Source organism: Triticum dicoccoides, chromosome 4A (genome assembly GCF_002162155.2).
Source record: "Triticum dicoccoides isolate Atlit2015 ecotype Zavitan chromosome 4A, WEW_v2.0, whole genome shotgun sequence".
Classification (NCBI taxonomy): domain Eukaryota; kingdom Viridiplantae; phylum Streptophyta; class Magnoliopsida; order Poales; family Poaceae; genus Triticum; species Triticum dicoccoides.
The window spans coordinates 287735301-287750515 of record NC_041386.1 but is presented as its reverse complement, the minus strand read 5'-3'; positions in this window follow the sequence as shown (position 1 = coordinate 287750515).

Here is a 15215-nt window from a genome sequence, read left to right as displayed (position 1 = left end):
TTTCTTTGGTAATTTGATATGTGGGTGGACCGGTGCTTGGGTGCTGCCTTTATTTGGACAAGCCTCCCACTTATGATTAACCCCTCTCGCAAGCATCCGCAAGTATGAAAGAAGAATTAAGGTAAACCTAACGATAGCATGACACATATGGATCCAAATCAGCCCCTTACGAAGCAATGCATAAACTGGGGTTTAAGCTTCTGTCACTCTAGCAACCCATCATCTACATATTACTTCCCAATGCATTCCCCTAGGCCGAAATAATGGTGAAGTGTCATGTAGTCGACGTTCACATAACACCACTAGGGGAGAGACAACATACATCTCATCAAAATATCGAACGAATACCAAATTCACATGATTACTCATAACAAGACTTCTCCCATGTCCTCAGGAACAAACGTAACTACTCACAAAGCATATTCATGTTCATAATCAGAGGAGTATTAATTATCATTAAGGATCTGAACATATGATCTTCCACCAAATAAACCAGCTAGCATCAACTACAAGGAGTAATCAACACTACTAGCAACCCATAGGTACCAATCTGAGGTTTTGAGACAGAGATCGGATACAAGAGATGAACTAGGGTTTGAGAGGAGACGGTGCTGGTGAAGGTGTTGATGGAGATTGACCCCCTCTCGATGAGAGGATCATTGGTGATGACGATGGCGATGATTTCCCCCTCCCGGAGGGATGTTTCCCCGGCAGGACAGCTCCGCCGGAGCCCTAGATTGGTTCTACCCAGGTTCCGCCTCTTGACGGTGACGCTTCGTCCCGAAAGCTTCCTTATGATTTTTTCTAGGTCAAAACACACCATATAGCAGAAGATCGGCGTCGAGGGCCTACCAGGTGGCCCACAAAGACAGGGGCGCGCCCAGGGGGTAGGGCGTGCCTCCACCCTTGTGGCTGGCTGGTGGCCCCCCTCAAGTAGTTTCTTCGCCCAATATTTTTTATATATTCCAAAAATATTCTCTATGAAGTTTCAGGTCTTTTGGAGTTGTGCAGAATAGGTCTCTAATATTTGCTCCTTTTCTAGTCTAGAATTCTAGCTGCCGGCATTCCCCTCTTCATGTAAACCTTTTAAAATAAGAGAGAAAAGGCATAAGGATTGTGATATAATGTGTAATAATAGCCCATAATGCAATAAATATAAATATAAAAAGTATGATGCAAAATGTACGTATCAACTCCCCCAAGGTTAGACCTTGCTTGTCCTCAAGAGAAAGCCGAAATCGAAAAATATGTCCACATGTTTAGAGATAGAGGTATCGATAAAATGAAATACAGACATGAGGGCATCATGATCATCTTTAGAACAACAACATACATCGTCATATAATCTTATGCTAGAGTAACAATTCATTCACAAGGTAAAGTATGAACCAGAAACTTTATTGAAAACCAACAAACTATGATCTCAGTCATTGAAGCAATTGCAATTTATCATAACATTGGAAAGAGTCAATATAAGTGTTTTTCAGCAAGTCCACATACTCAACTATCATTTAGTCTTTCATAATTGGTAACATTCACGCGATATTTATGGGTTCAAAGCTTCAGCCGGGCACAGAGAAAGATAGGGGCTTATAGTTTCGCCTCCCAACCTTTTACCTCAAGGATAATTTTAACAATAATACTTTATGATAACCTACATCCGAGTGGATATATATATATATCCGGATCTCTCCAACACATAGTGCTTGCCAAAGGAAAAAGTGTAAAAAGGAAAGGTGATGATCACCATGACTCCTGTATGAGGGTAGGAGATAAAAGTAAAAGATAGGCCCTTCGCAGAGGGAAGCAGAGGTTGTCATGCGCTTTTATGGTTGGATGCACAAAATCTTAAGGCAAAAGAACATCACCTTATATTGCCCCTTGTGATAAAGTACTTTACTATGAAGTCCGTCGCTTTTATTTCTTCCATATCACAAGTTCGTATAAATCTTATTTTCTTCACACTAATAGATCATACATATTTAGAGAGAAATTTTTATTGCTTGCACCGATGACAACTTACTTGAAGGATCTTACTCAATCCATAGGTAGGTATGGTGTACTCTCAAGGCAAAACTAGTTTAAGGGATGTTTGTAAGCACAAGTAGTATCTCTACTTGGTGCAAAGAATTTTTCTAGGATGAGAGGGAAAGGCAAGCTCTGCATGTTGGAGGATCCATGACAATATAACTTCTATTCGAATATAAGAAAACATAACCCATTATGTTGTCTTCCTTGTCCAACATCAACTTTTTAGCATGTCATATTTTAATGAGTGCTCCCAATTACAAAAGATGTCCAAGATAGTATATTTATATGTGAAGCCTCTCTTTCTTTATTACTTCCTATTAATTGCAACAATGACCAAAACTATGTTTGTCAACTCCCAACAAATTTTATTCATCATACTCTTTATATGTGAAGTCATTACTTCCCATATGATCAATATATGATATTTTTATTTCTTTTTATTTTTTATTTTTTTTAATTCCCTCAAGATCATAGCAAGATAGCAAAGGCCTCTAATCAAAACTACTCTTTGTAATATACAACTCAAGGACTCAATTACATAGATAGAGATCAAAACAAAACTCAAAGCTAGATCATACTAAAAACTTATTCTACTAGATCAAGATATAACCAAAAGGATCGAACTAAGAAAAGCGATTAAGGTAAAAGTGTGATGGTGATACGATATCGAGGCACCTCCCCCAAGATTCGCAGTTGCCAAGGGGAGTGTCCATACCCATGTATTTATGTCTCTTTCTTCGAAGGTGGTGATAATGGAGTTGTTGATGAAGTAGGCTTGTCATCCATCTTCCAAGGCATAGGCTCACCATCATAGAAAGATGAACGAGTCTCCGGGATCCTCAAATTTGTGGCCAAACTCATCCTCTTAAATCTGGGTTCATACTCACAGTTTTGGTTCTGCATGTCATAGATCTGGGCTTGGAGATGCTCTCATGAAGCTTGAAGATGGCCTCCCCAATGTTCTTGGCATCCAGCTCATGATTATTGGTGAACTTCGTGGTCATCATGTGATTGGTGTTGAGTCCACGTTCGACCATCCCTTGGCACTTGAACACTTGCTGCTCCATTGCTTCGAGTCTTGTCTCCACGCTTCCGGTCTTCTCCGGCCCCTCAACGTCGCGGATGTGCAGCACCGCCTCACGCATCTCAATGGCTTGAGGGTGCCGCAACACCTCCGCAAGGTAGGGTTGATGACCTTCTAGAAAAACTTGTCCTTGGGGGTTCTTGGAAACATCATGGTGATCCAGATCTGTCAGAAAAACAAGTCGAAACAAAAAACAGAAGATTTTGTCGTGGTGCGATGGTCAAAACCTTTGGGAGATCATACAATGAATTTTTGTCGACCAAAAGTATATTTGTGCAAGAAAACGGAGTTCGGAGGGCACACGAGGTGGCCACAAGGATGGGGGGCACACCTAGGGGGTAGGGCGCGCCCTCCACCCTTGTGGTGGCCCCGTTTCTCTTTCGGACTACTTTTAATTTTCCTAGTATTTTAAATAGTCAAAAGCAGAGAAAATTGCTATTAGAACAGTTTTGGAGTTGGTTTACTTACCGTACCACATACATATTCCTTTTTGGAGTCTAGAACATTATGGAAAGTGTCCCTTATGTACTCCTCCGGTGTTACGGTATCAATTATATTGGTCTCAACATTTATGGGAGTACCTGAGATATAATGCTTGATTCTTTTACCCTTTACCACCTTCGGATTTTTGCCTTCGTCATTCTTGATTTGTGTGGCACCAGGACGATACATCTCCTGGATAATGTAAGGGCCTTCCTATTTAGAGAGAAGCTTTCCTGCAAAAAATCTTAAACGAGAGTTGTATAGCAAAACATGATCACCTATACTAAACTCGCGCTATTGTATCCTTTTGTCATGCCATCTTTTAACCTTTTCTTTAAACAAGTTGGCATGCTCATAGGCTTGGGTTCTCCATTCATCAAGTGAGATAATGTCAAATAACCTCTTCTCACCGGCAAGTATGAAATCATAATTGAGCTCTTTAATAGCCCAATATGCCTTATGTTCTAGTTTCAAGAGGTAAGTGACATGATTTTCCATAAACCATTTTATACGGAGACATACCCATAGGGTTTTTATAGGCAGTTCTATATGCATCATCAAGTTTCTTAGACCAATTATTTCTAGATCTATTAACAGTCTTTTCCAAAAATCAATTTAATCTCTCTATTGCTCAATTCTACCTGACCACTAGACTTAGGATGATACGGATAAGCAATTCTATGGTTAACATCATACTCAGCAAGCATTTTATGGAAAACACCGTTAATAAAATGTGAACCACAATCAGTCATTAAATATCAAGGGACAACAAACCGCAAAAAAAACTTCTTTAAGCATCTTAATAGAAGTGTTATGATCAGCACTACTAGATGGAATAGCTTCTACCCACTTACTAATGTAATCAACATCAACTAAAATATGTGTATACCCATTAGAGGAAGGAAAAGGTCCCATATAATCAAAGCCCCAAACATCAAATTGTTCAATAACAAGTGAATAATTCATAGTCATTTCCTGACGTCTACTAATATTGCCAAATCTCCGGCATTCATCACAAGACAAGACAAACTTACGAGCATCTCTGAAGAGAGTAGGCCAATAAAAACCAGATTGCAATACCTTATGTGCAGTTCTATCTCCAACATGGTGTCCTCCGTAAGACTCGGGGTGGCACTTGCGTAGAATCTATTCCTGTTCATGCTCAGGTACACAACATCTAGTAACACCATCTACTCCTTCTTTATGAAGGTGTGGGTCGTCCCAAAAGTAATGTCTTAAATGATAGAAAAACTTTTCTTTTGTTGGTATGCGAAACTAGGTGGTATAAATTTAGCAACGATATAATTAGCATAATCAGCATACCATGGAGTATTACGAGAAGCATTTATGACAGCTAATTGTTCATCAGGAAAGCTATCATCAATAGGCAGTGGGTCATCAAGAACATTTTCTAATCTAGACAAGTTGTCTGCAACGGGGTTATCAGCTCCCTTTCTATCAATAATATGGAAATCAAAATCTTGCAACAAGAGAACCAATCTAATAAGTCTAGGCTTAGAATCTTTCTTTTCCATAGGATATTTAATAGCAGCATGATTAGTGTGAATAGTTACTTTGGAATCAACAATATAAGATCTGAACTTATCACAAGCAAAACAATTACTATAAAATCTTTTTCAGTAGTAGCATAATTTCTCTGGGCACTGTTTAGAGTTCTACTAGAATAATGAATAACATTTATTTCTTATCAACTCTTTATCCTAGGACAGCACCAACAACATAATCAGTAGCATCACACAAAATTTCAAAGGGTAAATTCCAATTAGGCGGTTGAACAATAGGTGCAGAAATCAAGGTTTTCTTAAGTATTTCAAATGCTTCTACACAATCATCGTCAAAAATAAAAGGAACATCTTTTTACAAGAGATTAGTGAGACGCCTAGAAATTTTAGAGAAGTCTTTAATAGACCTCCTATAGAAACCAGCATGACCAAGGAAACTTCTTATACCTTTGATAACTTTAGAACACGACATCTTTTCAATAGCATCGACTTTAGCTTTATCAACTTCAATACCCCTTTCGGAAATTTTATGCCCCAAGACAATACCTTCATTAACCATAAAGTCCAACTTTTCCCAATTCAAGACAAGATTAGTTTCTTCACATCTCTGCAAAACTCGATCAAGGTTGCCTAAGAAATCATACAAAGAAGTTTCGTAAATGGAGAAATCATCCATGAAAACCTACATCTTTGAAAGGTAGCAGGTGCATTGCATAAAACAAAAGGCATACGTCTATAAGCGAAGGTACCAAAAGGGCAAGTAAAAGTGGTCTTCTCCTGATCATCTTTTGACACAGGTATTTGAGAGAAACCAGAATAACCATCTAGAAAGCAAAAATGTGTATGTTTGGATAATCTTTCTAGCATTTGTCTATAGAAGGTAGAGGGTAATGATCTTTCTTAGTAGCTTTGTTTGATTTGCGAAAATCAATTACCATTCTATAACCTGTAACAATTCTTTGTGGAATGAATTCATTCTTATCATTAGGAACAACAGTAATACCTCCCTTCTTAGGGACACAATGAACGCGAGTTACCCATCTTCTATTAGCAACATGATAAATTATACCTGCCTCTAGAAGCTTTAGTATTTCATTTCTTACCACTTCTTTCATCTTAGGATTTAACCATCATTGGTGATTGAGGGAGTTCTGGATTAGGGGGTATCCGGAAAGCCGGATTATATCCTTTGGCCTGACTGTTGGACTATGAAGATACAAGATTGAAGACTTCGTCCCGTGTCCGGATGGGACTCTCCTTGGCATGGAAGGCAAGCTTGGCAATACGGATATGTAGAACTCCTTCCTTGTAACCGACTCTGTGTAACCCTAGCCCCCTTCGGTATCTATATAAACCGGACGATTTAGTCCGTAGGACCAACAACAATCATACCATAGGCTAGCTTCTAGGGTTTAGCCTCTCTGATCTCGTGGTAGATCAACTCTTGTACTACTCATATCATCAAGAACAATCAAGCAGGACGTAGGGTTTTACCTCCATCAAGAGGGCCCGAACCTGGGTAAACATCATGTCCCCTGCCTCCTGTTACCATCCGCCTTAGACGCACAGTTCGGGACCCCCTACCCGAGATCCACCGGTTTTGACACCGACATTGGTGCTTTCATTGAGAGTTCCTCTGTGTCATCATCATTAGGCTTGATGGCTCCTTCAATCATCGATAGCGATGCAGTCCAGAGTAAGACTTTTCTCCCCAGACAGATCTTTGTATTCGGCGGCTTCGCACTGCGGGCCAACTCGCTTAGCCATCTGGAGGAGATCGAGAGTTATGCCCCTGGCCACCAGGTCAGATTTGGAAGCTTAAACTACACGGCCGATACCAGCGGAGACTTGATCTTCGACGGATTCGAGCCCCTACCGAGTGCGCCACACGGTCACGATGAGCATGATTTAGCTCTACCATCGGACAGTGTTCAGGAGATCGCACCGGCAACCGCTCCGACCCTCAATTCGGAGCCGATCGCGCCATCCATGGATGGACCCCGCCACGGAGGCCACTTCCTCAGTGGCGATCGAGCCGAGTATCGACCTTACCCTTCACGGGAGTCGTGACGCCGAACTACCAGATTCTTCCCCGGCCACGGACTCTGAACCGCCTGCGCCCGTGCCTATCGAATCCGACTGGGCGCCGATCATGGAGTTCTCCTCCGCGGATATCTTTCAGAACTCTCCCTTCAGCGACATACTGAACTCATTAAGGTCTCTCTCCTTGTCAGGAGAGTCCTAGCCGAACTATGTCCGGCAGGATTGGGATGCGGATGACGAAGAAATTCGCCGCCCACCCACCACCCACTTAGTAGCCACTATCGATGATTTGACCCACACGCTCGACTTTGACTCCGAAGACATCGACGGTATGGACGATGATGCGGGAGACGAACAGCAACCACTGCCCATAGGGCACTGGACAGCCACCTCATCATATGATATATACATGGTGGACACACCCAAATAAGGCAACAGCGACGGGACAGCGGAGGATGACCCCTCCAAGAAGCAACCAAAGCGCCGACGTTAGCGGCGCCGCTCTAAGTCTCGCCAAAGCAAAAGTGGTGATACCGACACAGGAGATAATAGCACTCCGGACAATGGCGAAGATGACAACAATCCCCTCCAGCAAGATTTAGAGCAGGAGGATGGAGAAGCCAGCCCTCCTGAGAGAGCGACAGATGGAGAGGCGGAGGATGATAATTACATGCCTCCCTCCGAAGACAAGGCAAGCCTTGACGATGACGAATTTGTCGTGCCTGAGGATCCCATCAAGCAAGAGTGCTTCAAGCGCTGGCTTACAGCCATGGCAAATAGCTTTAAGAATAAGCAACAGCAGCTTCAAGCTGATCAAGATTTGCTAGCTGACAGATGGACTAAAGTCCTTGCGGCCGAGTAATATGAACTCGAACGCCCCTCCAAGAGTTACCCAAAGCGCAGGTTGCTACCCCGACTGGAGGATGAAACATTAAAACCTACATCTCCAGCGTATGACGCGGCTGATCGGCCACCTCGTGGCCACGACAAAGAGGCATTTCAGCCAAAAGCTCAGCCCGCACCCCGACGCCGCTCAAATAAAAATGTCAAGGCACGGGGAAACACACTAGACCTGCGAGACGTATTGGAGGACAAAGCAAAACACGCAAGATCGATCTCGGATCACGAGGGCGCGCCACTACGCGAGACGATAACCATCACGCCGGATACAGTAAAAGTAAATCCGGCCGGGCCGAACACAACGGACAAGACTCATTTGAGTTGCGTCGCGACATAGCCTAGTACAGAGGCGCCTCACACCCCCTATGCTTCACAGATGAAGTAATGGATCACCAAATCCCAGAGGGTTTCAAACCCGTAAATATCGAATCATACGACGGCACAACAGATCCTGCGGTATGGAACGAGGACTTCCTCCTGCACATCCACATGGCCCGCGGTGACGATCTACACGCCATCAAATACCTCCCACTCAAGCTCAAAGGACCAGCTCGGCATTGGCTCAACAGCCTGCCAGCAGAATCCATTGGTTGTTGGGAAGATCTTGAAGCCGCATTCCTCAACAACTTCTAGGGCACTTATGTGCGACCACCAGATGCCGATGACTTGAGCCACATAATTCAGCAGCCAGAGGAATCGGCTAGGCAATTCTGGACACGGTTCCTGACAAAGAAAAATCAAATCGTCAACTGTCCGGATGCAGAGGCCCTAGCAGCTTTTAAGCACAACATCCGCGACGAGTGGCTTGCCCGGCACCTTGGCCAGGAAAAGCCGAAATCTATGGCAGCCCTCACGACACTCATGACCCGCTTTTGCGCGGGAGAGGACAGCTGCCTGGCTCGCAGCAATAATATATCAAAGAACCATGGTACTTCTGATACCAAGGATGGCAATGGCAGGTCACGTCGCAACAAACACAAGCGCCGCATCAACAGCGACAATACAGAGGATACAGCAGTCAATGCCAGATTCAGAGGCTCTAAACCCGGTCAGCGGAAAAAGCCATTCAAAATAAGCACCCCATGCCCGTCCAGTTTGCACCGTATACTCGATCGCTCGTGTCAAATACACGGCACCCCCGACAAGCTAGCCAACCACACCAACAGGGAATGTTGGGTGTTCAAGCAGGCCGGCAAGTTAAATGCCGAAAACAAAGATAAGGGGTCACATAGTGACGACGAGGAGGAGCCCCGGCCGTCGAACACCGGAGGACAGAAGAGGTTCCCCCCACAAGTGCGGACGGTGAACATTATATACGCAACCCACATCCCCAAGAGGGAGCGGAAGCGTGCGTTAAGGGACGTATACACGTTGGAGACAGTCGCCCCAAAGTTCAACCCATGGTCCTCCTGTCCGATCACCTTCGATCGCAGGGACCATTCCACTAGTATCTGTCATGGCGGATTCGCCGCACTGGTCCTAGACCCAATCATCGACGGATTTCACCTCACTTGAGTCCTTATGGACGGCGGCAGCAGCCTGAACCTGCTTTATCAGGACACAGTGCACAAAATGGGTATAGACCCCTCAAGGATCAAACCCACAACGACGTTTAAAGGCGTCATACCAGGTGTAGAGGCCCATTGCACAGGCTCAGTCACACTGGAAGTGGTCTTCGGATCACCAGATAATTTCTGAAGCGAGGAGTTAATCTTCGATATAGTCTTGTTCCGCAGTGGCTATCATGCATTGCTCGGGCAAACCGCATTTGCGAGATTCAATGTGGTACCGCATTATGCTTACCTCAAGCTCAAGATGCCAGGACCTCGGGGGGTCATCACAGTCAATGGAAACACAGAGCGCTCTCTCCGCACGGAGGAGCACACTGCGGCCCTCGCAGCAAAAGCACAAAGCAGCCTCTTCAGGCAATCCACCAGTTCGGTGATTAAACACCCGGACACCGTCAAGCGCGCCCGGAATAATCTGCAACAAGACCACCTGGCACGTTCCGAGCTCGCATAGCAATGCGGCCCCCACCCCAGTCCCAGCGAAGCGGCGAAATCCGTGCCACGCGTACATAATTACGCATTAAAAATACCATGGGCATAGGTGGGGGCACGAGTAAGGAACGCCCCAAAACACGGCTCAACCGCACTAGGGGCTTCTTGCTTTGTTATTCTTTTCTCTCTTTCAGGACTTTACTCTCCGGAAACCCCATCTGGCAGTACGATTGCTGGACACACGATACAACAACCAAGGAGGCAGAAAGCTACATCGCACCATGGAACTCCTAGGTGGTCTCTGATAACGAGTGAAATACTTGCTTTAAATACCATTCCTTAGCTTGCCCTTGGAGGGGACATGTGAAATAGTCCTACTTTTTGCTTATCGCACTACTTGTATCATTCTGCTTTGATGCACCTTTTTGAATAAACAATGCATAACACTAGACTATTACCGCATTCTCTATTCTTTTTTATATATATGTTCATTCATGACATTCAGCACCCGTACACTCTGGTACGGCGAATACGCCAGGGGCTTAAGCATACCCCATAATACGGTGTGAGAAGTCCGAACACTTTCGATAGTGCGGCACCCCGAACTTATAGCATTATATGCATAAGCTCCGAATCATGTCTTGGGTCAATAGTTGGGTTTGCCCGGCTCCCATGTTTTGGTACCATATGTTCCGCTATATCGGCTAAGGTAGCACTAGGAGAACTACTGCAATTGTGCCCCGGTTCATCTGGGCAAGCACCTCAGTAGAGAAAGCTAAAATTGACTGTCATGATAAGGTGAGAGCTGGTCGCTGTTGGAGAGGTCTCAAGTCCCTAAAGACTTATGCCGCTTAGAGCGAGGAGTCGGCTTTGTCCGGCTTAAGGCATGTATAGCGCCCCGAATTCGGCCTTCATAATACTAGGGGCTTTGCCAAAATTTAAAATTGTAGACTTCTATGGCTAAGTGAGAGTGATAAAGCATTATAGTCTGATTGCCTTGTTCGTTGTGCTGAGCACATCCCTCGAAGGACCCAACAATGGGAAAAGGAGTGCTCAGATTTATCCCGAACACCCAGCACTTGTGGCATGGGGGCAGAAGCCGACGACTGGCCATCTCTCAGATTTAATAAACAACCGCACCGAAGGTAATATTTTAAATTCAAACAAGCGTTGCATAGCGCATATGAACAAGTTTTCATAATACAGGATCACACGAGCAAGTTCATTCAAAAATTACATCCTTCGCACACTCGTCCGCCACAAGACGGGCACCCTTCAGGACACATTCAAAATACATTTTGGGGTGGCGATGCTCCTTGCCCTGCGGCGACCCCTCCTTCACCAGCTTCTCGGCGTCCATCTTGGCCCAGTGCACCTTCGCATGGCCAAAAGCCCGGCGTGCACCTTCGATGCAGACGGACCACTTTATGACTTCCAGCCGTGGGCAGGCATCCACAAGCCGCCTCACCATGCTGAAGTAGTTGTTGGGAAGAGAGTCGCCAGGCCACATCCGGACTATAAGGCCCCTCATGGCCTGTTCGGCCGCCTTGTGCAGCTCGACCAGTTGCTTCGGCTGGTCACTCACAGGCATTGAGTGTTCGGTCCCAGTATATTGAGACCAGAACAAATTCTCCGTCGAGCTTCCCTCCTCAGCCTAGTAATACTTTGTGACATCTGACAGGCTGCGGGGCAAATCTGCGAATGCTCCTGGAGAGCTCCGGACTCGGGTAAGTAACAAGTAATTTACTTTCACATGCTTGCTTTGCATATTGAATGCCTTACCCGCCGCAATCTTCCTCATCGCCTCAATTTCTTGGAGGGCCTTTTGGGCTTCAGCCTTGGCATGCTTTGTGCTCTCAATGGCCGTGGCAAGCTCGGACTCTCGCATCTTCGAGTCAAGCTCCAAAGCCTCGTGCTTCTTCACGAGAGCCTGGAGCTCTTGCTGCACCTCGCCCACCCGTGCCTCTTGTTTTTCCTGCTCGGTGCGCTCCTTGGCCGCTTTGTTTTCGGCCTCGGACAGTGCTTGCTTCAGGGTCGCCACTTCGGTCGTGGCCCCTGGCACATCCATGATGATCCTATGATTTTGCAACCGCATATATATACAAGGCATTACTTACCTTTGTTCTCCTCGAGCTGCCTCTTGGCAAGACCGAGCTCTTTCTCGGACCGCTCGAGGTTCTGCTCCAGTGCAGCGACCTCCGCAGTCAGTGCGGCAGAGGTCAGCAGCGAAGCCTGCATACGCATATAGACATACTTATATTAGACTCCTGCAGATATTATTTGATCCTCTATTTGGCTTTTCTTTGTGAACACCAAACAGAGCATCAGGGGCTACTGTCTATGCGGTAATATTTTCCTATATTTTAAATACTTACCTCAAAGCCTGTTAGAAGGCTGGCACAAGCTTCAGTCAGTCCGCTCTTGGCGGACTGAACCTTCTTGATCACTGCACTCATAAATAGTGCGGTGCTCTTTGTCGATGGAAGTGCCGCGAAGCGCTCCCAGCAGGTTGTCCGGTGCCTTTGGATGGACAGAGGTCACCGGCACGGGCGGCTTGCCCCTCTTGGAAGGGGGCCGCCTACCGGAGTCCGAAACCACTGGAGGTTCCGGTGCAGCGTTCGGCTGGGGGCCGAACTTGGAGCCCTTGGGAGTCTTGCTCCCTTCGCGCCTGGAGTTCGGAAGTTCGCCTTGAGGCGCCTCCGGGACTATCTCCCCCAGCTCGGTGCCCCTTGAGACAGTACCTCGACATCGTCCGTAGGGCGAGGAGAGGAGGTGGTTGGAAGTGTATCACTATTCATATCCGACGAGTCCAAGGAACCATCTGACGAGGATACGTCGATACGGGCTCGGGGCGGACTGCATAATCATATTCGAGGTTAGGAGAAGCAGTGCAAAAAAAGTATGCTAGGAGTTACTCTTTTATCCGAATACTTACGACTTCGCCAGGGGCTTGGCCCTGAATAACCACTCATCTTCGCCGTCGGCGGCGGTGGTGGAACAGTCTGGAAGGAGAGTCCTTCCCTTCTTGGACCCTTCGGCCTCCCCGGTTGGGGCGGCCTTCCTTTTGTTCTCTCCCCCGGCTGGAGGGGGAGAATATTCATCTTCCTCCTCCTCGTTTTCATGGGAGGAGTGCGTCTTGGAGTTATTGGACGATGAGTCCGATACCACCTGGTGCCGGGAAATCTTTCGGGTTCCCGTGGCCTTCTTCTTGGTTTTCTCCGGCACCTCATAAGGAGCCGGAGTCCGCATCTCCGTTAGGAGAGCGTCTGCAGGGTCTTCGGGCAGAGGGGCCGGACAGTTAATCTGCTCCGATGTCTCCACCTAGTCCTGTCAAAGGCATGGGAGCTCAGACCCCGCACATGGTTAAGCTATGGGAATTAAATACCCTACCAGATGTACAGAACTTACCGGATTCGCAGGGTGCTTCGCGCTTAGCCCGCGGTCCTCGATAAGAGAAGGGGGACCTCGGCACCCTCGAACAACACCTTCCAGACGTCCTTATGCGTCGTGTCGAAGAGCTCGCGTAGAGTCTGGTGCTGGGCCGGGTCGAACTCCCATAAGTTGAAAGCCCGTTGTTGACACGGGAGGATCCGACGAAAGAGCATGACCTGGACTATGTTGACAAGCTTAAGTTTCTTGCTTATCATGTTCTGGATACACTTCTGGAGTCCGTCCAGCTCCACCGATGAGCCCCAAGACAGGCCCTTCTCCTTCCACGAAGTGAGCCGCGTGGGGATTCCGGATCGAAACTCGGGGGCCGCCACCCAGTTGGTGTCGCGCGGCTCGGTGATGTAGAACCACCCCGATTGCCACCCATTTACGGTCTCCATGAAGGAGCCCTCGAGCCATGTAACGTTGGGCATTTTTCCCACCATGGCTCCGCCGCATTCTGCTTGTTAGCCGCCTACTACCTTCGGCTTGATATTGAAGGTCTTCAGCCACAGGCCGAAGTGGGGCCGGATGCGGAGGAAAGCCTCGCACACGACGATGAACGCCGAGATGTTGAGGATGAAATTCGGGGCCAGATCATGAATGTCCAGCCCACAATAGAACATAAGGCCGCGGACGAATGGATGGAGGGGAAACCCTAGTCCGCGGACAAAGTGGGGGAGGAAAACCACCCTTTTGTAAGGTTCCGGGGTAGGGACGATCTGCCCCGCGGCTGGCAGCCGGTGCGCGATATCCGCGGCTAAGTATCCGGCCCCATGTAGGTTTTTGATGTGTCCCTCCGTGACGGAGGAGACCATCCGCTTGCCTCCTGCTCCGGACATGTTTGGAGAGAGTTGAGGAGAAGGATGTGGACTTGGGTGGTGGAGCTCGAGTGCGCGAGAATGGATGAGCAAGGAGGAAGAAGGCATGGGTAAGAAAAGGTGAAACCTTATCCATTTATAAGGGTGGACGAAACTATGCACCCCCACCAGCCTGGTAAAACTCGCTTATCCCCCAAGCACCGTAATTGATGGCACGGTTGGGTTACCCACGTCCGTATTGATGGGAATCCCGTAATAAGGGGACACGATCTCTGCTTCGACAAGACATGCCAAGGAAACCGCCTCGCGAAACACGCTGAGATAGGTTATGAAAAACGATTCGAATAAACACCTGGCTATGGTGTGATGCCACGCTACGGGGTATGTCAGAAGATTAGATTTGTGGAAATATTATTCTCTCTACGGTGGTATGTGGAACTTGTTTTGCAGAGCCGGACACGATCCTCGTGTTCAAAATCTTCCATGAAGTATTCATAGGAGGAACCCGCCTTGCAATGCCGAAGACAATCTGCGTTCTGGACTCATCGTCATTGAAGCCTGGTTCAGGGGCTACTGAGGGAGTCCAGGATTAGGGGGTATCTAGACAGCCGGATTATATCCTTTGGCCGGACTGTTGGACTATGAAGATACAAGATTGAAGACTCCATCCCGTGTCCGGATGGGACTCTCCTTGGCGTGGAAGGCAAGCTTGGCAATACGGATATGTAGATCTTCTTCCTTGTAACCGACTCTGTGTAACCCTAGCCCCCTCCGATGTCTATATAAATCGGAGGGTTTAGTCCATAGGACCAACAACAATCATACCATAGGCTAGCTTCTAGGGTTTAGCCTCTCTGATCGCGTGGTAGATCAACTCTTGTACTACTCGTGGGACTAATGC